This window comes from Pantherophis guttatus, chromosome 7 (genome assembly GCF_059756535.1).
Source record: "Pantherophis guttatus breed Tessera chromosome 7, ASM5975653v1, whole genome shotgun sequence".
In the NCBI taxonomy this organism is placed as follows: domain Eukaryota; kingdom Metazoa; phylum Chordata; class Lepidosauria; order Squamata; family Colubridae; genus Pantherophis; species Pantherophis guttatus.
In genome coordinates, this window is record NC_142069.1 from 47,619,367 (window position 1) to 47,642,505 (window position 23,139).

Genomic DNA, 23,139 nt, shown 5'->3' on the forward strand with positions numbered 1-23,139 from the left:
AACGAGTTAAATAGTTCTGCTTTCTCCCTGTTGCTTATCACCTTCTTGCCACTTTCTCCCAGCAATGGACCAATTGTTTCCTTGACTTTTTTCTTGTTTTTAACATGTTGGAAGAAGCTTTTTTTGTTATTTTTTACTTTTGTCACCTTTGTTCATTGTGAGCCTTAGCTTTCCTTACTTCATCTTTACAGGCTCGGGCTATTTGCTGATATTCTACCTTAGTTATTTGCTCCTTTTTCCACTTTTTATACTTGTCCTTTTTGTCTTTAATTTGTCAAAGAGTTCTTTATGCAGCCATGCTGGTTTCTTTTGAGAGCTGTTATTTTTCTTCTTCATTGGTACTGTGTTAGACTGGGCTTTTATAATCTCTCTTTTCAAAATTTCCCAAGCTTCTTGAGTTGTTTTCTCCTTGAGGATTCTCATCCATGGAATCCTTCCCAAGCTCTAAGTTTATTGAAATTAGCTCTCTTAAAGTCCAAGACTCTAATTTGACTGTGTTCTACTACTTGTGTTTGCATAATGTTGAATTTCAATATTGCGTGATCACTTGCCCCCAAGGTTCCTGTAGCTTCAACACCTTTTATTATTTCATCTCTATTAGTGAGAATTAATTAAGTCCAATATGGCTGATCGCCTTGTTCTCTTCTCTACTTTTGGGGAAACGAAGTTGTCTGCTAGGTTTGTTAGAAACCTGCTGGATCTTCCACTTGGTGCAGAGTTTGTCTCCCAGTTGATGTCAGGGTAGTTAAAATCCCCCATTACTACTGTGATGTGCTTCCTACATCACAGTTAGCTAGCTGCCTAGCAAAAAGTTCATCTACTTCCTCTGTTTGGTTGGGTGGCCTATAGTATAGACCTATAGGAATGTCATTTTTCCCTCCTTTAATATTGACCCAAATGCATTCAAGATAATTTTCATCATTGTTATGCTCTATTTCTGTAGAAATGTAGTTATTTCTTATATATAGTGCAACTCCACCGCCTCTTTTATTTGGCCTATTTCTTTTAAATAATTTAAATCCCTCTAGCTGTATGTTCCATTTGTGGGTTCCATCCCAAGTTTTTGTAATGGCAACAATATCAGATCTGCCCTTATTTACTTGAATTTCTATAATTCACTGTTTATTCCTCATACTCTGTGCATTGCAGTGGTGGGTTGCCCCCGGTTCGGACTGGTTCGTAAGAACTGGTAGTAAAACTGGCGGGAGGCTCCGCCCATTAACCCGGATGTCATCATAGGTGATCTGCACATGCGCAGAAGAGTACACACAAGTGCAACTAAAGTGAGCGCATGAACAATGTGAACCGGTAGTAAAGGTAAGTAGAACCCATCCCTGGTGCATTGGTGTATAGACATTTGAGTCCATTTTGATTGACCCTGTGTTTACTGTCTACATAACCTGTGTTGTGCCTGACTGCCCCTACTTTCTTGCCACCTGTTTGATTAGTGTACATGGTATGACATTCACTATTAAATGCTTGATTTTGCTTGACAGCAGGGCTGATAATCTTACCTACGCAAACATTTGTTACATGCACTGATAACCCTATTAATTTTAGATTGCTTGGGACAGAAATGTTCTATATCAATTAATTCTCTGTCCCCATTGTTCAGTTTAAATATTTATCCAGAAAATCTGTGAATTTAATGCCAAGTAACCCAGTCCCTTTCTTTGAGCAAACCATCTCTTTTGTACAGTTTTTCATTGGACCAGCTGCAGACGACATGACTAATAAAACCAAAGCTTTCCCTTTTACACCATTCCTTTAGCCACACATTAAACTTCGCTACACGCTGGCCTTTTTCCCTTTTTGTTCCTTATATACCAGTAAAACCTCTGAAAAGATAAGCCTATAACCTATACTACTAAGTTCATACTCCATGCTCATTCTGCATAGAAAGTACATCTTTTTGGGACAGATCATTTGTGCCAAGATGTATAACAGCATCAACATCACAGTCCTTACTGACATTCTTGACCATCTTAAGAATACGCCTCTTGTCTCTGCTGGCAGTAGCACCTGGCAGACACCTGACCTCTATCAAAACCTCCATATCCTTTCCTAAATTTACATCCCTTACAATTGAATCACCAACCAGAAGGTGGCTTCTCTTTTTGGATACCGTCCTCTTCTTGTGTGACCCATGTGCAATACCTGATTCACACTTTCCCCTTTCCAAAGTAAGTTCTTCATCTCGGACCAAGATCCCCTGCTTATTTGAGTTATCATTATCGTAGCTACCTTGACCTGTCACTTTAGTGTTCCTATTAAGATCAGCAAGGGCACTATATCTGTTATGCTGGGACACAGCAAAAGCTTTGTGTTTATGGTTCACAGCTCTCACCCTGCCAGATCCCATGGTTGTCCATACTGCCCTTCTCCTGCAGGATCTTTGTGGTAGAGGGGGCTGATAGTCCGGCAGCTCAATAGAGTGGAATGGCTGAATTGGGTACCTAATTTCTGCTTGGAGAGCACAGATTAGAGAAGTCAGCAGAGAAGTCTGCAAATGGCAATTTCATGATTGCAGGAGCTTGGCAACCAATCATAAGTGACAGCATATTGCCAAGTACCTAGATCACAATCACATGACTTCAGGGAAGCAATGTTTTATGATGACCAGAAGTGCTTTACAGAGTGTAAAGGAGGGTAGGTAGCTCTTCTCCATGCATGGAAGGGAACTCCTGAGGTGGGTACAGAGTTGTAAAGAACTCTTCTGAGCTGTTGTAACTTCAAACTGTCGTTAAAGGACCAGATGTAAGGCAAAAATTACTACTGGAAATGTTAATTCAGATCCCTGTTAATTTAGGATACAAAAATATGTGCCTCTTTAGAGAAATTTTAGTATATAACTAATTATATTGTCTACATATTCTGAACAAAGATTCTTTTTCCTACTTTTAAGGAGAATAGTACTCTACTGCCTCACCAAGATATTTCTGTTGTAATTATCAATAGTCATTCTCAGGGATATTGATATTTATAACATGTTGCTGAAGCACCGTAAGAGGGAAAGGGTGCCTGTTATAGCAGAATGCCTGTGAAATTTAAACAAAATGTTATGAAGTTATATTTTATAAAATGTATATATCCATATAACAGGAATAAAATTTTATGCATTTGAATTTTATTATGAATTAATAAATGCAACTTTACATATGTGTAGAAAATATATGGATAACTACTAGACTTACTGTATTTTGCATATGTGCTCAGATGTAGGAGTTTGAAGCTGCATAACTCTGAGTCTTGAGAACAAAAGACATAAATTGCTTTTTTCATCTGCATCCTTTATCTAGAGAAGTCAGAACTCTGTTTTGTTTCTTCACTAACATTTGCATAAGAACTTGTGATCATCTACCTATAATTTGTCAGGGGTCACCAACCTTTCAGACCTCAGGGACCACTAAATTCATAATTTTAAATCCTGCGGACCACTAATACGAATCCAGCACGCTGCTCACTGAAGCGCTTGGACTCACAGTGACGGGATGGGATCCTTCAGGCACTTAGTTTGGTTGCCTGTTTCTGCAACCTTAAACACTCAAAGAGCCATTTGGACCTGTTTCCCACAGAAAACAAAACACCGGGATCTCTCCCTCCCTACCCCGTCTCTGTCTGTCTCTTCCCCTCTCTGCCTTTCTCTCATCTCTTTCTCTGTCCCCCTCTGTCTCTCTCATCTCTTTCTCTCTCATCTCTCCCTCTCCCCCCTGTCTCTCTCATCTCTTTCTCTCTCCCCCCTCTCTCTCTTTCATTCTGATTCTCCGGTGCTGTCTGGGTCCCACAGGTGCTTCGGACTTTGTTGGTGCTGGGTGCACCTTGGTCGCTCAGGAAAATGCATGACCTGCTCTCTGCCATGAGACACTCACCGTCCAGGCTGCAGCCGTTGCTCCATGTCGTAATGGGCTCGAGGAGGAGAATGGGATGCTGTCTCCCCCATTGTGAAGCATAGTAAATTTAACTGCGCTGCAAGAGCTGCGGGCAGACCATGGAGGCACCAACGGCGGCAGCAGAGAGAAATGGTCAGGCCAGTGTTTCAGGGCTGAGAGGAAGTCTTGCATCTCCCCGAGAGACTGAGGTGCGCGGAGCACCAACAAGGGCTGGAAGAAATGCCCACAGCGCCATGCAAGAGATGAAACTTCGCTCCCGCTCTGGAATATAGAGCGAATCTTCATCCCCCACCATTCCCAGGCCAGGCGAGGAGTAATGGGGAGGAGAGGGCGACGGGTGGGGCCAGCCATTGGTAGGTTCAGCCAACAGGAAGCCACAGCGGAGGGAACAAAGACCCGCAGGTTGCTGCCACCTGTTGCTTCGGTCCGCCTGCACCGCCACCCCCCATGCACCATTACCTCATTCCGCCGGCGAGGGCTGCATTACTCCTTGCACGTTGCACCACCTGCAAAGTTGCAAGTTGCACGTATTTATTTATTTATTTATTTAATTTATATCCCGCCCTTCTCCCCGAAGGGACTCAGGGCAGTGAACAGCCGAGAATTAAAATAACATGCAATATAAAAGTTAAAATAATTAAGAATAAATTAAATGGCCACCCCAATTTAAAACCCCTAGCAATACAATTAAAAAATCCTTAAAACCTATTCAGGCCAGGCCGGCTTGCTGAAATAAAAACGTCTTCAGGGCCTTACGGAAAGTGCGGAGATCCGGAATCAGCCGTATTCGGGAGGTAGCTCGTTCCAGAGGGCAGGTGTTCCCACAGAGAAGGCCCTCCCCCTGGGGGCCGCCAGCCGACATTGCTTGACTGACGGCACCCTGAGGAGGCCCTCTCTGTGAGAGCGTATTGGCCAGTGGGAGGTTATCGGTAGCAGCAGGCGGTCTCGTAAATACCCTGGCCCTAAGCCATGGAGCGCTTTAAAGGTGAGAACCAACACCTTGAAGTGCACCCGGAAGACATACCTCCCTCTGCGGCGGAGATTTCCAGCCCCACCATGAGCTGCCTGGCCGGTCCCATATTCCAGAGCTCTAGTCACAGGACTGGTCATCGGTCATCGCGGAGCAGCTCCTCCACCCGGGTGTGCTGCGGACCACCAGAATTTTCTCATGGACTATAAGTGGTCTGCTGACCACCAGTTGGTGACCTCTGATTTAAGTAATTATTTTGCTTTAATGTACCCTACTATGTTCAAATATAATATAGCTTTGTTGGATGTAAATATATCCTTTAAATAAAGTATAACAGCTATTTTTTCAACAAAACAAATTTGAAGTCATCCAAAGTCTATAAGCAAAATATGTATTTTTAAGAATTGGCTTGGATGTTTTTGATGAACTGTTGATTATTTAACCCTAATGCTTTTATATATAAATATATATTTATATTTATATAAATATAAATTATATCCAACTGCCATAAGGAAAGCTGAGCTACATCAAAAACTAACAATAACTAGATCCTTTAATGCAAATTTCACATAAGTCATGGAATTTGCTAAATAGGCTTTAATAACATAATCAGTATGAAAGAAACAGGCATGATTTTTAAGAAAAGCGGATCAGTTTAGTCTTTTCCTAAAGAAAATGTGCACGCTTAGTATTGTCTGCTGAAACAAACAAGGTCTCTTCTCTAAATCAAGCATGCTGCTTCATTTAATTGCCTGTTCTAGCTTGTGATATTGATTCTCTGCTTTGGAAGAAAGCTTTTGTGTTCAATTCCCTTGATGTGGCCTTTATTGACATTAGATGATGCTCCATTCAGTTTAGGAATTCTGATGGTATTTTATTTTATTTTTATTTTTTAAAATGTATGCAAAATAATCAGATGTCATTTACTGCCAAGCACTACCGTGCTTCCCTACCCAACAATGAGCTAACAATCTGCCATCCCATGTATTTCCTCTTATTTCTAACTATATATCATAGTCCAATATTATAAATGACTCTGTCAACTATAAGTCTTAACAGCAAAGTCTTGAATCAGTGTGTTATCTATAGAAAGTCCTATTGAAACAGAAAAGCCTACACCTTCAACGTTAAATATGGAAGAATCCAATTCTTGAAGCAGACTAGTTGTGGGCCAATTACCGTAGGTTTTTAAAAGCTAGACATTATGGTTGAACTGAATCTATAGGCAAACTGATTCCCAAAGTTAATGTCATCCAAGCTGCAAAATTCAGGAAAAAACCAAGCAGCTTTATATTAAAAAAACTTGCAGTTTTTCTCAGGTCTTCCAATTAGCTCCAGGGTGCTTTATTGTAACTATTTTATTAAAGTACATTAAAATAAAAATATTTTATCCTGAAAAATAAATTTAACACATTTTATAAGAAAATGCACAATGAAGCAAGTACAAATGCCCACCTGTCAACTTTAGTTACTCCCAATATCTCCAAATTGTAAAAATCACAAAATGATAAAAACATCTATATATAGAAGCATTTAAATAGTACTGTCTCTTTCTAATAGCTGATTTAGTAATACTATTGGCCTGGTTTCAAAATTGAGTAACAGGAGCAGAATTGGCAATATCTATTATTTGTTACTTGGTTCCACAATGTACAAGCTACTTTCTCCATGATTTGGTATAATCAAATTATTCACTGACCCTGGGATACAAATACTACATAAGATTTCCTATAGTTTATAACCAGTATGATTTTCCCTAAAAGATATACTATCTGTTAATTTTACACATTTAAAGTTTGGGCTTAAAACTGTCAAGCTTTGCCTTATGTAAAGGTAAAATATATATGACCGAAGAACAATATGCTAGACTAATCTCTGGATTAGAAACTATGGGTAAATAACATATGTATTAAGAATTTTTTTAAAGAGCTATTGTAAGAAACCCCTTTTCTTACTGATTTTAAAACTGATATGTATTTGAGTCAAAATGTATTCTTTAAAATTTAAAATTCTGTTTCAGCAGGCCGGCCTGGCCTAACTTTCCTTTTATATTGCTTTTTGATTTTGTTTTAAACTGGGATGTCTTGAATTATCTAGGACCAGAGTGTTTAGTATATTTTAATTGTTTTTTTATTAACGATGTATTAAATGTATTTTTTATCGTTCGCTGTTCACCGCCCTGAGTCCCTTAGGAATAGGGCGGTATATAAATTTAATAAATAAATAAATAAATAAATAAAGATATTTGTCTTTGGGAAAGACTTAAAGATAAATTATTGTGTGTCTTTATGACTGCAGAAGAGATAGTATGTTGCAAAAAAGTTTTGACAAGCATTTTTCAAAATATCAATGTGACTAGTAAGCCAATGGCATAGCTAAGAGTGGCACTATGAATTTTTTTAATATTGATTACTAGATCAAGCAATGGTGCAATCAACAGTATCAGGCATAAATCACAATCATACCGTGTTTTCTCTAAAATAAGACCCAGTTTTATTTTCTTTTGGGCTTGAAAATAAGCACTCGGACTTAGTTTTGGAGAGGCCTTATATTTTTAAGTGCAGGAGGCGGCGAGTGAGGGGGCTGACGGGAGTGGGAGCGCAGCTACGCTGGCCCCGCCCTCTCTGTCCTATTGTCTGTTTGTCCGTGGCTGCAACAGGCCAAGGTCTCGGCATGCCCTGGCCTCCACCTGCCCTGCTTGCTGGCTCAGCTGTTGCCGGGACACTTCTTGGCCATGGTGGGTGCTGTGCTGGCTGCCAAGTGGCTGCCCATGCTGCTGATGACCTCACAAGGGTTCTTCATCTTCCTGGCAGGGCAGGTGGAGGCCAAGGTGTGCTGAGAGCTTGGCCCCAATTGAGGTCACGGGCAAGCAGACAGTGGGATAGAAAGGGCGGGGCCGGTGGTAGCTGCCCAAATGCTTTTCCCCGAGAAGGAAACGAAGCTTTGTCTGCTTGCAAAGTGAACAGACTGAAACAAAGCTACCGGTAATCGCTCCGTTTCAAACCGCTCCCTTTGCAAGCAGACAAAGCTATGTCTCTCTCTGGGTGAAAAGTGCGCAGCAGAGCCAGGTGGAGGCAATCCCAACCCTGTCAACCCACCCTGTCCCACTGTCTCTCGGCTTGCCAGCAGCCGTGCCAAAAAACTACAGGGCATCGGCATCACCTGCCTTCCCCATTCCCCATGCCTCTGCCTGCTGCAGTCATGCAAGCCGCCCACGAGTCAGGCAGCCGCGCAACATATCCAGATTGCCTGTCTTCTCCCCCGCCTCTGCCTCCATGCTCAGACTTATCGGTATTTGCGCTGCGCCAAGAGGCTGCTGGGCTGTGTCTGCTGCCAGACATCGTCAGCCCCCACGCGCTCGCCACCTCTCATGCTGGCCCGGCCCCCTCTGTGCTTATTTTTGAGGTAGGGCTAGGCAAGGCTTACATTAGGCCACCCCAAAGAATTAGGCTAGAGCTTGTTTTTGAGTGGATCTTATTTTCAGGAAAACACAGTATTTACTAGGAATAGGATGTAATAATTGTATTATTTACTTACAATGGTCTAACCTAAACAGTATTCCAGACAGTTAACAAATAGACATTATTCTAAAATGCAAGAATATTAAAACTTTAAAAATATCAAAAAAATATACTGAAAAATATGGGAAAAGGATCTATTGCAGCCTGACTTTTCATGATACTTATGAAAATAACAATAAAAATGTACAGTATTAATAAACAATTCCTTATTTTAGCAATATGATTAGCATACTGAATATTTGACCCAAGAAAATGAAACCAATGTGATTAAATATTAAGAGAATGTGTTAGATAGCATTATAAGAAAAACTGACAGCACTTTACATTTTTATTCCTTTGGGAACCATTTACAGTAACAAAATTTTGCATATGCAGGACCCTTACCTACCAAGTCAGCTTTCTTTAAAAAAAAAACACCTACATGCACTATAGAAATTTTTTCTGAGTGAAATAAAATGCATTCTTCTAAAAATTACATTCCACTACAAAATTCCAAGACAGAAGCTCCCCAAATTGCATGCATTAAGATAATAAAGCCATGCTTAAAAAAGAAACCATTCTATATTCTGAATAACATATAAGCCAACCAAATTTATTGAACTGTTTTCCCAATGTACTGAATTCAATGGCTCTGTTTAATGTCCATTCTGCAATTGTCACAAAACTTACGCACCATTCACCTTCTCATTCCATTCTAGTACATAGTTTCACTCTTTCTTTCCTCCTACTGTACACACTTCACTTGAAGCACTCCTTTAATTTTAATGTCCTCCCACCTCTAAATCATTATTTCCATGTTGTTGTTTTTATTCAAGTATCTTTCTGCAATACATCAGATCTATTTCCCAGGTTTTGCTTGTTCTTCTCTCAGTTACAGGCAGACAACAATGTTAAGCACTTCAAAAAGTCTAATCTATTTCAAGGATTTTTTCCTAATGTAAAAGTGTTTGAAGGCAAGACTAAGATGCGCTCCTAGTAACCATGTTAAAAAATAAAAATGAAAAGAAGATTAGTTACTTTTTAAAAAGTTTGCAGATGAAGATTATTTGAATTACAAATCAATATTCCAGAGGTCTTTTTTCACAGACCAGTTTATTTAGATAGTTAAAAACTACAGAACAGATAAAGATAGAGGTAGCTGGTGGTTAATTTTTTCTAATTGTAAAATAGAAACATTTTAACCAGATCCAATTATCTGAATAACTTAACAAAAACAGCTTTTCCATTGAATTAGAAAAGAAGTAGGTTTTAAAATGATAGTTCATTTAGTTCAGCATGTGTCCTCCAATACTGTTTGATTACACTAGTTTTAAATTCTATTTAAGAAACTCTGTGCTGGGGAGTATTACTGAAGAGTTTGAGAACCTGCAAAATATAAAACTATTCCCAAATTATGGTAACAACAGCATATTATTGCTAACATTAGCAATTGTGTTGCTGCCTTTTCCCAATTACCTATAATTTTAAACAAATATATCCAGTTGTATTTTATTATCTTATGTTTATGGTATTAAATAGTAAATGCATTCTAACATAATTGCCACTAATTATCTCTAAAAAGTTTTTTTGTTTCCAAACAGGTTTCATTTAAGTGTTCACTGTATGAACAGTTCAGTTTCTAATTTATAATATTAATAAGATGCCTTAACTGCAAGAATTTGGCTAGCTGAAATATAGAAATCTCAAAATCACGAAAGCATGATAAATCATAAATGGTTATGTACAAAATAGTCAACTCTAACCTTAAAATATAATCACTACAGATAGCGTGCAGCAATAGTTCCTATCAATCTGTTCTCCAAAAACTGGAAGAAAGAGGATGGTTTTGACTTATTTGGAGCCAAAAATAAACGATATTATATAAAATAGTCATCACGTATTGATTACAGATGGTTTTATAATCCTTTCAAATTATATAGTTTTTAGATATACAAATATTTTATTTTTCTATATTTTTAAAACTTAAATAACACATTTAAACTTGGAAATATTCCAAGCTACTGCAGTACAACAAAGCAAAACATGTAGAATAGACACACATAAAAAATTGACAACTGTTTAGAAAATATTTTTCTATGCTGCAACTATGTGCTGAAGCAAAAATTCTTGAGTAGATATTCAATGAATCAATTCATTAGGGTACCATCCAAATTAAAAAAGAGATAGCTAAATGTAGCCTGTTCATCAAAAGCAACAGATTGCATTGTTGTTAGATTTTTTCCCTTTGAACATTAGATGACCAGTCTTTCTTTAGCTTCTCATTACTTCAGCTCCAAATCTGTTCTAGCATCAGAACTGGTTTCAATATGATGAAGCATGAAAAGTCAAGGGGGATTCACACATCTATGCAACAATTCATTTTCACTTATTGCCAATACAGGTATTCCTTGACTTACCACAACTGAGCCCCAAATTTCCATTACTAAGCAAGACAGTTACAACATTTTACAACCTTTTTGCCTGTTAAGCAAATCATTCAATTGTTAAGTGAATCTGATTTCCCTCATTGACTTTGCTTGTTGGAAGCCAAATGAGAGGTTTACAAAAATGATCACATGACCCTGGGACACTGCAACTGTCATAAATACATGCCAGTTGCCAAAAGTCCAAAATTTGATCATGTGACTATGGGAATGCTGCAACAGTTCTAAGTGTGAAAACTGGCCAGTAGTCTTTTGACTAAATGAATGGTTGTACCATGTACCATGTTTTCCCCAAAATAAGACCCTGTCTTATATTTTTTTGAACCTTGAAATAAGCACTTCATCTTATTGCCATGTGCTCAAAAGCCCAATTGGGCTTATTATCAGGGGGTGTCTTATTTTGGGGAAAACAGGGTAAGTCAAGGACTACCCGTATATATAAACAGATCAGACACAGATAGGCAAATTTTTAATAATATATAAAAAACAAATTTATGTCAACATATGCCAAAAAACAACATGCATATTATTTCAAAGCTTACAAACTATATTTGAAAAGCAAAGGAGTATACAAAGTACTTTTTCTAGGGAAAAACAAGGACATTTAAATATTATATTTCCATAATTAAAATTAGCAATGTTAATAATAAACTATATTGTAATTAACTTCATTGCTCAATTCTCTTGCTTCAAGATAGTTCATATTCACAGTATAATAAAAAAGTTACTTTAGTGACTTAATTACGTTACAGCATTTTTAATGTTCTACATTCATTTTAATCTTTTTGGAGTTTATACTTTTCAAAGTCTGTTCCCATAATACTTTAGCATTACAGTACTTAAAAACTGGATGAGAGAAGTTGGCATTAATTCACGACTATTTTGTTTTTATCACTTTATAACTAAGCAAGGCCAACCTAGGCAGTACATCCAGAAAGATAAGTAAGTAAAGTCTATTTGCTAAACAATCCCTAACTAAATGTGTTGCATTTGTGCAAAGACTTCCAAGAAGCTGGCAGGAAACTATGAGAGTTGTAATTCAACTCATCTGTAGGGTGCTACACTGAAGATGACTGATAATATCTTTAGTTATATTTGTACTGGAAAAAAGGTTTCTAACGCCTCTACATTTTATACCAGCTGATTTTACAGAAAGAACTAGTTACTCAGCATTTTAGCAATTAAGCATCAAAACTAATATTTGGACACCAAAATGAATGGGATTTCCACTACAACCTACTTCTAGACTTTGACAGATGTTAGATTCAAGAGCATCTCCAGGCCACAATATTATTCACAGAATCACTCTGACATGAGGTTAAGCAATCATTACTTCAGCCATATCTAGATTTAGTTCAAGACCATGAATTACTTAAATAATGAATTGGTTCAAGCTGATTAGAAACCATCATTCAATTAACTAAGAAATATGGAAAACTTGAAAGTTTTACTATACTATTTCTAAAACAGCATTTAAAAATAATTATTTAGAAAAATGTAGTATATTGAGACATTTTTAAAAACCCAAAACTAAATACACCATTCACTTTGTCTGCATTCTTAAATATAATTAAAATAAATGTCAACTGATTTAATGTTTCTAGAAAGCATTGTTTATAGAACTAAGGCATGAGTTAGCTAATCAATATTAGGAATATCATAAAGCAGAGTACCACAGGTTGCCGTCATCTTTCTATCCAAATGTCTCTACCCCAGTCGATTTTGTAATGGCGAAAATAGCACTAATAGAACTATAGCCAATACAGTATTCTCTAATTCTCTTTCTTCGTGCGGGCGCTGTTTCTCCCTATCTTTAAGAATCTGAATTCAACCCAGCTCTTAAAGAACAAGGATCGGTCAGGAAACAGCTCTTCTTTAAACTGAGGATCTGGTTGAATATTATCTCCGCTGCTGCTGCTGCTGCAATCCACCCTTTAAAAGCTGAAAACGGATTCTGGCAAGAGAATGGGAAGCGGAAGAAGCTTATCGCAGCCTGAGGAGCGGCCGCCCAGCTTCCCGCTGGGGTAGAGAATGGAAACAGTGAGCTGCTTCAGCTCAGCCGGACTAGGTGGGGCTGCGGCTCCCAGCTGAGGCCGCTGCCGCTGCCGCCGTCGCCATCCAAGTCCGGCCGGCAAGAACTTTTTTTTCCCCCGCAGCGACAAGTAAGGCGCGAGTTACTTCCTCCTCCGAGCCCACGTCGCCTTCTTCGCCCAACAGTCCCAAGTAGGGCTGGCCTCGGACGAGGGGCTCTAACTTTCCCCTTCCGCTCGAACTTATCTTGGCGAGGCAGCCATAACCGAGAGAGGGAAGAGTGAGGACCGGAGCAGCGTTTGCCTTGCTTCTCCCCCACCCCCTGCAGGGAGCGGCGGGGTCGGTTCCGCCTCCGCCATGTTCTCTCTCAAGAGCCTTGTCCCGCCCGTAAAGCGCCGCCGCCGCCGCCGCCCCCTTCCTAGCCAGCCCTCAGCCGCTTCGCAAGCACTCGTTGCCGGCCCACTTGTATCAGACCCGCGCGGCGCCGCACATACCGCGTCCACACAGCCCCCCGTAGTTCCCCCGCGCGTCCCTTCTCCCGCCTCCCTCCCATAACGGCCTCTACCTACCGGACGGCGTTCCAGCTCCCCGCGTCCGCCGCCGCCTCCCTGACCAAACCCTCTCTGCCTGCGCGTGCCCTCCCTCCTCTCTGTCTCTAGCTGGGCGAGGCTTCCAGCCGTCGCCGTGACGCTGCACGCCCAGCTTCTCTCTGATTTCCCTGGCCCAGTCCAGTGATGCTTAAGAGGGGGGGGGGGAAACGGCGCGGGGAGGGGGGGGCGAGAATGACCTCTCAGCTCTACTGGGAGCGCGCACGCGCATAGCTCAGCCTGGAAACACCGCAACCCTCCCCCGTCCTTCCTTTCTCTCCTCCCTCTTCCCCATAACCTTACGCAGGGCCCCATCCTGTCGCAGCTTCTGAGATAGAGAAGTCGTTCGAAGCGCGTGTCCTGTAGACGCGGAGCTGAGAGACGAGAGGAATAACTTCCTCCCCCCGCCCCCCACATCGCCTACATAACTCCCCTCACTACAAAGCTCCTAAAGGTGTGGGAGGAAGTGATGTGCAAGGAACAAACGCAGCCACCGTGTGCTGGGCGAGGCGAGGGCAGGTTCGGTCGGCCAGCCTTTTTAGGCAAGGGGAAGAGCTAGAAAAACTCCCTAATACTAAGTACGTTCAACTTGGCAGAGGCAACTTCCGAGAAATCGTATACCAAACGGTCAGTTTTTCATCATGGCCGCTTAAATAATCGCAATTAATATAAAGACCGTTCCTGATAGAGAGCCATGCTGTTCTTGAATCCCCGCCCAGTTTGGTAACCATGTCAGTTTCCGTTTTGCGGCTGAAATTACTTCTATAAGCTTCAACGTGAGACAGCAGCCCAGTTGCAGGCAGAAATAGTTGAAGTCTTCTTAAAGTGGATGAAAAAAGATCTGCCTGCATGGTAGTTAAAGAACGATGTGCTTCTTAGTGCCTCAGAATCTGAGTGAACCGATATCTGACACATGGGGATGGCTATTAAGAACTACTTTCCTTTCCTTTGCAAGAAGTCACTTTTGTTCCTCCTCTCTTAATGCAACAAAAATTAACTACGAGTAATATCACTGACTTATGCATGTTACTGAAAAGTAAATCTGCTATAAGACTTACTGCCAGGTAAATATGCATACAGTGCTGCTAGTTGGAATTAATTATATACAATTTAACTGGGCATTTCTGAATAGCAAGGTATATGAGAAAACTGTAAAGATTGTCACAACTAATTTATTGTTATTAATAGAACTGAATCATGGGAAACTTTCAGTAGATTAGATCTTATATCAGAAAACGGAATAGAGTGGAAAAAATTACTAGCATAGGAGAAGGCAAATTGTATGCATCTTCAGTGTGTGCATCTTCAAAATATATTCCTATTTTTAATATTTTAGATATATGATTGTTTTAATTAGCCCTAATCAAGTGTATTCTGAAGGATGCTAGACTTGGCAAAGGAATTTACTAATATTTTTGATTAGGATTGTTGATACTTAAAGCCATTTTACATTTATTGATTTATATTTGCTAACAATTCTGTGCAAAAGAATACACATAAATGTATAATTTACAGAGACTGTTCTACAATAATGACAGCTGGTTCAAAATAAGACAGGTAGCATCTTTTCAAACCAACAAGTATTGTAAGGCTTAAACCTTCATAGTTTTTAGTAAATTGACATGCCTCTCCTCCTACAGTGATTTCAAATTCTAGTACCCAGATGTTTGAAGTCCCAACTCTTTTACACATGTTCAGTTGAATGTGTTTAGATTATGTTCTTAATGCCTTACATGCAGACATCATCTGGGTAAACAGGAAAGTTGGAAGCCCCTTGAGTAAGGCTTATATTTAGGATTCCATATCTTTCTACAAGCAGTTGCAAAAGAAGTCTAAAGAGGATTGGCTTTATTGTACAGAGCAATAGTGACAATAATTCTGCATTTACAGTACTGTGATAAGATACATTAATATTGCATCCAATGCAGGGGTGGGTTCTACTTACCTTTATTACCGGTTCGCAATGGGATCGCACGCACGTGCTTCTGCACATGCACAGATCGCTGATTATGACATCTGGGGTGGTGGGCGGGGCCTCCCACTGGTTTTACTACCGGTTCTTGTGAACCGGTCCAAACCGGGGGCAACCCACTACTGATCCAATGTGTGGAAATGATGAATTATGCCATGAATAACAACAAAAACAAAAAACAACAAAATTTAAAACCTGTAGAAACAAAAAAATATGGGGAACATTTTGGAAAATCCCTAGTGCTTATCAACCAGCCTTATACAGGCAGAAAATATCTTCATGCTTGCCCTCATGCAAGTGAGACAGCGTACTCTGATGATGAGAACATGGCCTCAATTCATCCTATTGCATTATAAACCAGATGATGTTGCCACAATCTTTGAGTCCCAATGTCACAGCCGACAACTCCATTACAATTCCTACTCAGCATTTCATGCAAGTGTTTTACTACCTTTCATTCAGAATAGCTTCCTTGCAGAACAGCTGAAGAGATTGTACAAAGCTGTCATAAGAAAATGGTTCCAAAGTCAGTCAGCCCAGGAAATGAAAAAATTAAAGCAAGGGAGAATCCCAGCCAAGCAGTGGAGTTACCTCTGTTATGATCTCCCATCAGCAACTTAGAAAAGCTCATTGCAAAAGTTAGGAAGCAGGAGATAAAAATCCCATTTGACAAAGTTTTTTTAAAAAAACCTCTCCAAGAAAACCCCTTTGTTATACAGGTGAAACTCAAAAAATTAGAATATCGTGCAAAAGTTCATTTATTTCAGTAATGCAACTTAAAAGGTGAAACTAATATATGAGATAGACTCATTACAAGCAAAGTGAGATAGTTCAAGCCTTGATTTGTCATACTTTTGATGATTATGGCTTACAGCTCATGAAAACCCCAAATTCATAATCTCAGAAAATTAGAATATTGTGAAAAGGTTCAGTATTCTAGGCTCAAAGTGTCCCACTCTAATCAGCTAATTAAGCCATAACACCTGCAAAGGGTTCCTGGGCTTTTAAATGGTCTCTCAGTTCAGTAGGAATCACAATCATGGGAAAGACTGCTGACCTGACAGTTGTGCAGAAAACCATCATTGACACCCACCATAAGGAGGGAAAGCCTCAAAAGGTAATTGCAAAAGAAGTTGGATGTTCCCAAAGTGCTGTATCAAAGCACATTAATAGAAAGTTATGTGGAAGGGAAAAGTGTGGAAGAAAAAGGTGCACAAGCAGCAGGGATGACCGCAGCCTGGAGAGGATTGTCAGGAAAAGGCCATTCAAAAGTGTTGGGGACTTTCACAAGGAGTGGACTGAGGCTGGAGTCAGTGCATCAAGAGCCACCACACACAAACAGATCCTGGACATGGGCTTCAAATGTTGTATTCCTCTTGTCAAGCTGCTCCTGAACAACAATGTCAGAAGCGTCTTACCTGGGCTAAAGAAAAAAAGAACTGGTCTTGCTCAGTGGTCCAAAGTCCTCGTTTCTGATGAGAGCAACTTTTGCATCTCATTTGGAAACCAAGGACCCAGAGTCTGGAGGAAGAATGGAGAGGCACACACTGCAAGATGCTTGAAGTCCAATGTGAAGTTTCCACAGTCTGTGTTGATTTGGGGAGCCATGTCATCTGCTGGTGTTGGTCCACTGTGCTTCATTAAGTCCAGGGTCAACGCAGCCGTCTACCAGGAGATTTTGGAGTACTTCATGCTTCCTTCCGCAGACGAGCTTTATGGGGATGCTGACTTGATTTTCCAGCAGGACTTGGCACCTGCCCATACTGCCAAAAGTACCAAAACCTGGTTCAATGACCATGGGATTACTGTGCTTGATTGGCCAGCAAACTTGCCTGACCTGAACCCCATAGAGAATCTATGGGGCATTACCAAGAGAAAGATGAGAGACTTGAGACCGAACAATGCAGAAGAGCTGAAGACCAATATTGAAGCATCCTGGTCTTCCATAACACCTCAGCAGTGCCACAGGCTGATAGCATTCATGCCATGCCGCATTGAGGCAGTAATTGATGCAAAAGGGGCCCAAACCAAGTACTGAGTACATATGCATGCTTATACTTTTCAGAGGTCCGATATTGTTCTATGTACAATCCTTGTTTTATTGATTTCATATAATATTCTAATTTTCTGAGGTGAATTTCATGAGCTGTAAGCCATAATCATCAACATTATGACAAATCAAGGCTTGAACTATCACGCTTTGCATGTAATGAGTATATCTCATATATTAGTTTCACCTTTTAAGTTGCATTACTGAAATAAATGAACTTTTGCACGTTATTCTAATTTTTCGAGTTTCACCTGTATACGCCTGACTGAAAAATGTCAGATTGAACAAGAAGCTTCAAGAATTTGGATCCAACTTTCAGTTTTGGTAGAGCTATTGCCAGCTAGCATTTCCCAAAGATTCTCAGGTTTGAGGCAGGGAACTTGTTGCTTCTCTTTCTCCACTTAGATACCTTGCTCTGAAAGTCTTTCATCATAGCAAAATTTTGCAAGGGCTGAAGCTAGAAGAGTGACTCTGAGACCAGTCAGAACCATTATGCAAATACTGAGCAGATGTGGGAGGAAAAAGCATAATATTTAAACCCCAAAACAGATTATGTAGATACTGATTTCCATACTCTGCAGTTGGCAGATTTTATGCATATGTATCAGTTATTTTCTGCCCCAAAGTGTAATTTATTCAGTCATATCCTGATAGTGACTCTTCTGCTAAGGATAAATTTTGTTACAATTTAGTGTCTGGAGGGTTGAAATGTACTGCTGTGCCTGGTGTGAAGCCTGACACCATACATGCTGCCGTAACACCTGTAATGCCTCATTTCGAAGCTACCGGTAATCTCTTGGTGCAGCTCCAGAAGTATTGGCAGATGATATGGCTCTTGGCCGAACTGATTCATCCTTAGACTTTCTCAAAATGATAAGTCAGGTTAGCCTAAGGTGACCAGATTTTAACATTGGTAAAGAGGGACATTGTGGGCGTGGCTTATTTTGTGGGCGTGGCTAGCTGATCATGTGACTGGATGGGCGTGGCTAGCTGGTCATGTGACAGGGTGGCCATGGCTATGTGTATAGGGTAAGGTGAACAGATTTTAACATTGGTAAGAAGGACACCATTGTGGGCGTGACTTATTGTGTGGGCGTGGCTTGGAGGCCATGTGACTGTGGGCGTGGCTAGCTGGTCATGTGACCGGGTGGCCATGGCTATGTGTATAGGGACTACTCAGAGGGCTGAAAAGTCATTTCTGACAGGTCCTCACACTTTTGACTGGTCCTCACACTTATGACCATCCTCTCATTTATGCCCGTGCAGTATTCTTAACAACCATGTCACTCATTTCACAACTGCTTCTCTTCACCATGGTGACAAGATAGGGCAAAAACGTAAAATGTGAGGACAGTCGTAAGTTCGAGGACTGGTCAAAAGTGTGAGGACCAGTCAAAAATAACTTTTTCAGCCCTCTGAGTAATCCATATGCACAAAAGGACTAACCAGAGGGCTGAAAAAAGTCATTTCTGACAGGTCCTCGCACTTTTGACTGGTCCTCACACTTATGACCATCCTCATATTTATGCCCATGCAGCATTCTTAACAACCATGTCACTCAATTCACAACTGCTTCTCTTCACCATGGTGACAAGATAGGGCAAAAACGTAAAATGTGAGGACAGTTGTAAGTTCGAGGACTGGTCAAAAGTGTGAGGACCAGTCAAAAATAACTTTTTCAGCCCTCTGAGTAGTCCATATGCACAAAAGGACTAACCAGAGGGCTGAAAAAAGTCATTTCTGACAGGTCCTCGCACTTTTGACTGGTCCTCACACTTATGACCATCCTCACATTTATGCCCGTGCAGCATTCTTAACAACCATGTCACTCATTTCACAACTGTTTCTCTTCACCATGGTGACAAGATAGGGCAAAAACGTAAAATGTGAGGACAGTCGTAAGTTCGAGGACTGGTCAAAAGTGTGAGGACCAGTCAAAAATAACTTTTTCAGCCCTCTGAGTAGTCCATATGCATTAAAGGATACAGAAATAGAGAGGGATGAAGGAATGGAAATTAGAGTAGGAGTGAGGGTAAGAGAGGGAGGAAGAGAGGAGGAGAAGGAGAAAGGAAGAGGAAGTAGGGAGGAGAAAAAGAGGGTGGGGGGAAGAGAAAGTAAGAAGGAAAGAAAAGAGAGTGGTGGTAGGTTTGAGGAGAAAGATTGCTGTACAATAAAAAAGATGAAAGGGAAGAAAGCCAACCCCAAGCAAATATAAAGATATTAAGATTAAGAATGAATTGTTAAACTTTAAAGAATAAAAGAGAACAAATATGAATAAATAGCAATAATTAGAAACACACATACAAACATACAATGTATTTTCTTTGAACAGAATATTTGGCTGGTTCACAAATTTAAACAGCGTTTAGTCATTTCAATTAAATTTACAATTTCTATATTTCCTTTTTGCCATATTTATTCCTCATCTATTTTTTAAAAAAAAACAATATTACCCTTCATCCTCATCTCTAATCTTAATCAAATTCAATTTTTCCCTTCTATTATATATTATACCCCTTCCCATTGTCATCTATTTTTATATCCATCCTCACATTGGTTAATTATGTAATTATGTAATACAGTTGTTTAATACAAATTCAACATTTTAATATAAATCAATTAGTTATATAACTATCTTTTTTGTATATTAATCAATATGAACATGAATATTCCAATTATTTCCATGCAATCCAATTTCTTACAAATCAATTAATTATATTTACCAATAATAATAAACCAAATAATTTCCCCCATATATTCCTCCAAACCACAACTTAACCATTTCTGCTTTCAACACAATATACAATTATTAATAGTATCTCAATTATTACAATTCCCTAGTTAAATAGAGCTTTTTTTCTTTTGTGTTTTAAAATCTTGAACTCTCCTCTTTTGCCCAAAATTTCCCATTGTTTGCAGTTTTGTACCTACCTTTTTTGGTGAGGAAAAAGAAAAAGAAAAAGAAAGAAATCTCTCTCTGCCTCATTTTGTCACGTTGCAGCTTTACTTTCGCTTTCGCCTTTGTTTTCAGCATAGCTAGGGGGAAAAAAATCTGCTCCAGGAACTTTTTGCAGCTTTTTGCAGCTAATTAACCTAGCGGAAGTTGTTAACGGGCTGTTTTTTCTATTTTTGCAGGCATGGGTCTACTCATTTTTTTTTTAACACTGATCAGCTGTAGGTCGGCCCTTTGAAGCCCCGCGGCAAGAGTTTAAAGAGTTTTTTTTCCCTCTAGCCATCAGCGGGGATTCAGGAGGCAGCCGGGACTCAGGAGGCAGAATGAAAAATCGGGACTTTTTTAAAACGCCACGGGACGTGGGACAAATTGCTCAAAAGCGGGACTGTCCCGCCAAAAGCGGGATGTCTGGTCACCTTAGGTTAGCCATGCTGGAAGTTCCTATATCTGGCATTATAGGACTTCAATCTACTTTGATCTACAGTAGTTCTCCCTGGTGTTCAGTCCATCAAAATAATACATTAAGCTGAGCAGGCCTCCTGGAAATAGACATGAAGATAAATGAACCAATTTCCACCTCTCTGAATCTTACCTGATTTTACTTTACCTCATACTAGAATCAGTCCTATACTTTTAAAAAAAATGTTTTATTTGTTTTATTTATATAACATTCAATTTTCATCAAACTGTGTGTGGTCTGGCTACAGTTATTTTTAAACAATCATGATACACATCATGATATACATCAGTCCTATACTTAAGCACTCATCTGCAGTTACAAAATAAGCAACACAAGGCAGTGATTTTCTTCTAAATCTAGCTCCAATCCTCATTCCTGGACACTAGGAACACTGGGAATGATAAGAGAACTAAAAAAAACACACCAGGCTACAGAATGGAGTACATTTTTAAAAACTTATTTTTTAATACATAATAACTGTAACATTATATAACAGATGGTGTGATGGGGGAAACTGCATGTGTTGAGAGTATGCATAGCCTAGCTTTAAAGGCTGTAGATAGCTATTAGAAATGGCTTAAACTGTCTTATGAAATTTTAAATTCCTTGTTGTATTGCTCCAAGAGACTAATATGATTATTAGTTTTCCCCTTTGGAATTAAAAGGCTCTTCAGAAATATATAAAGTTATACAATATAAATATGTACAATTGGTTCCATCCAGATTAAATTAATTTGTGTGTATACTCTAATGGTTAGAACACGCCCATTGTTTGCATCAAATATTTGATTTTTCTGAATGATAAAAATTTATTAATATAGTAGGTGAGCTTTATTAGGGATGGGCAAAGATCTGGAATCAAAAGATTGGATTGTGATTCAGAGAAAACTTGCCATAGATATATCACCTGTTGGGACCAGGTGAAAAGCAACTCCAGCTTTTCAGAAGATTATAGCTGTTTTCTGCAGCTGGCATGCAATTCTGGAAAAAGACACCATAGGTTTAACATATTCTTAACAGATGTTCATATGTACCCACATGTGCTCCAAATCACATTTTGCCCTTGAATCTGGATCATGCTGCAGTTCTAATGTTTACCATTCTTTATTGCTGACAATGACTATCAGTTGTTCGTTTCAAGTATTTATGCAATTTTATGAAATCAGAATATGTAAACATCAACATATGCCATAGATTTTATGGACAAAAGATATTTATTCATTACTGCTCTATCCATGAACTGCCACGGTATTTTATTTCTTAGTCTCTTAGTACCTCCCTGAGGTACTAGTAATGAGTACCTCCCTGAGGTACTAGTAATGAGAATACAAGTCTAAAGGAAAGGTGTACCTATAAATCAAATATGAGAAGAATTTTCTTTTAAATGCTCCAGGTTATTCTTTGATTCAAAGAAAGGAGTTTTCATTTGAAGTCATAATCCATTTTTCAAATAGTGAGGAAGAATTGAAATAAGGAAGAGTTAAAAATTTGAATGTTTATATTAGTTTTGAATAATATTGAAACTACATGAAATTAAGTCCTGGACAAATCTCACACAGCCTTATGGTTGCAAAAATATATTCTGGGTCCAATATTAAACAGATCCCAATAATTCACAGTTAAAGCATTAATTATGGCCTTAGAAAATTGCAGAAATAGACGACTAGTAGTAAACGTTTTTCCAAGAAAGAATCTTTTTATTTCAATTATGAATTGATATTTTATGTATTAGAATTTATCCTATACATTTGAAAGATTGAAATACATTGTTGATGAGTAGTGTGCTCACAAAATACATTTTGAAAGGACATTTCCTGGATATTTCTGTTTTAAAATAAAGTTCTGTTTTTTTTAAAAAAAAAATCATCCCAGCTCAATGTTTTTATGTTCTGTTCTGCTATGTCATGCCATGCTATTTAGAGTCCCCTAACTCACAAAAAAGGGGGGAGGTATTGGTTTGGAATTGCAGAGTGGAGGAGGGGTGGGAAAACAGTACTGCACACAAGCAGCCTTCCTCTTGCAAAAGCCTGGATATAAGCCAAGGACATTCAAGTCTTTGATTCTCAAATATAGAAAAAAATCTTTTAAAGATACACTTCTCTGTTTTGTATCCTTTTTTGGATATCATTACAGTTCATTTGCTTTCACTGTTGAGCAGGAAATAAATAGTGCCAGTATGTGTAATATCTCGTTTCCAAGGCAGATTTCAACAGAATCTGGACCAGTTTTCCTTATACCTGAGATTGCGAATGAAAATGATAATTTTGATATTCAGGTGGTTT

General features: G+C 39.2%; 2 protein-coding genes across 10 annotated transcripts in view; one reads left to right on the top strand and one right to left on the bottom strand.

Annotated features, from left to right (window-relative positions):
- Nucleotides 1–13,953, bottom strand: part of RAP1B (RAP1B, member of RAS oncogene family) — a 39,698-nt gene extending 25,745 nt beyond the window's left edge. The window contains exons 1-3 of one of the 8 annotated variants that reach the window (XM_087873155.1): nucleotides 13,405–13,546; nucleotides 4,350–4,396; nucleotides 3,195–3,248 (exon numbers count right to left, since the gene is read on the bottom strand). The gene's annotated coding sequence lies outside the window, so the exon portion shown is untranslated. Of the gene's footprint in view, nucleotides 1–2,347; nucleotides 2,529–3,194; nucleotides 3,249–4,349; nucleotides 4,397–10,123; nucleotides 10,187–12,477; nucleotides 13,339–13,404 lie in introns of those variants that run through there. The other 7 variants (XM_087873156.1, XM_087873154.1, XM_087873157.1 and 4 more) reach the window with 7 other exon arrangements.
- The window catches only part of SAXO6 (stabilizer of axonemal microtubules 6), a 104,235-nt gene continuing 81,924 nt past the window's right edge, over nucleotides 829–23,139 (top strand). For both annotated transcript variants that reach the window (XM_034403355.3, XM_087873152.1), the window contains exon 1: nucleotides 829–1,317. The gene's annotated coding sequence lies outside the window, so the exon portion shown is untranslated. The remainder of the gene's footprint in view (nucleotides 1,318–23,139) is intronic.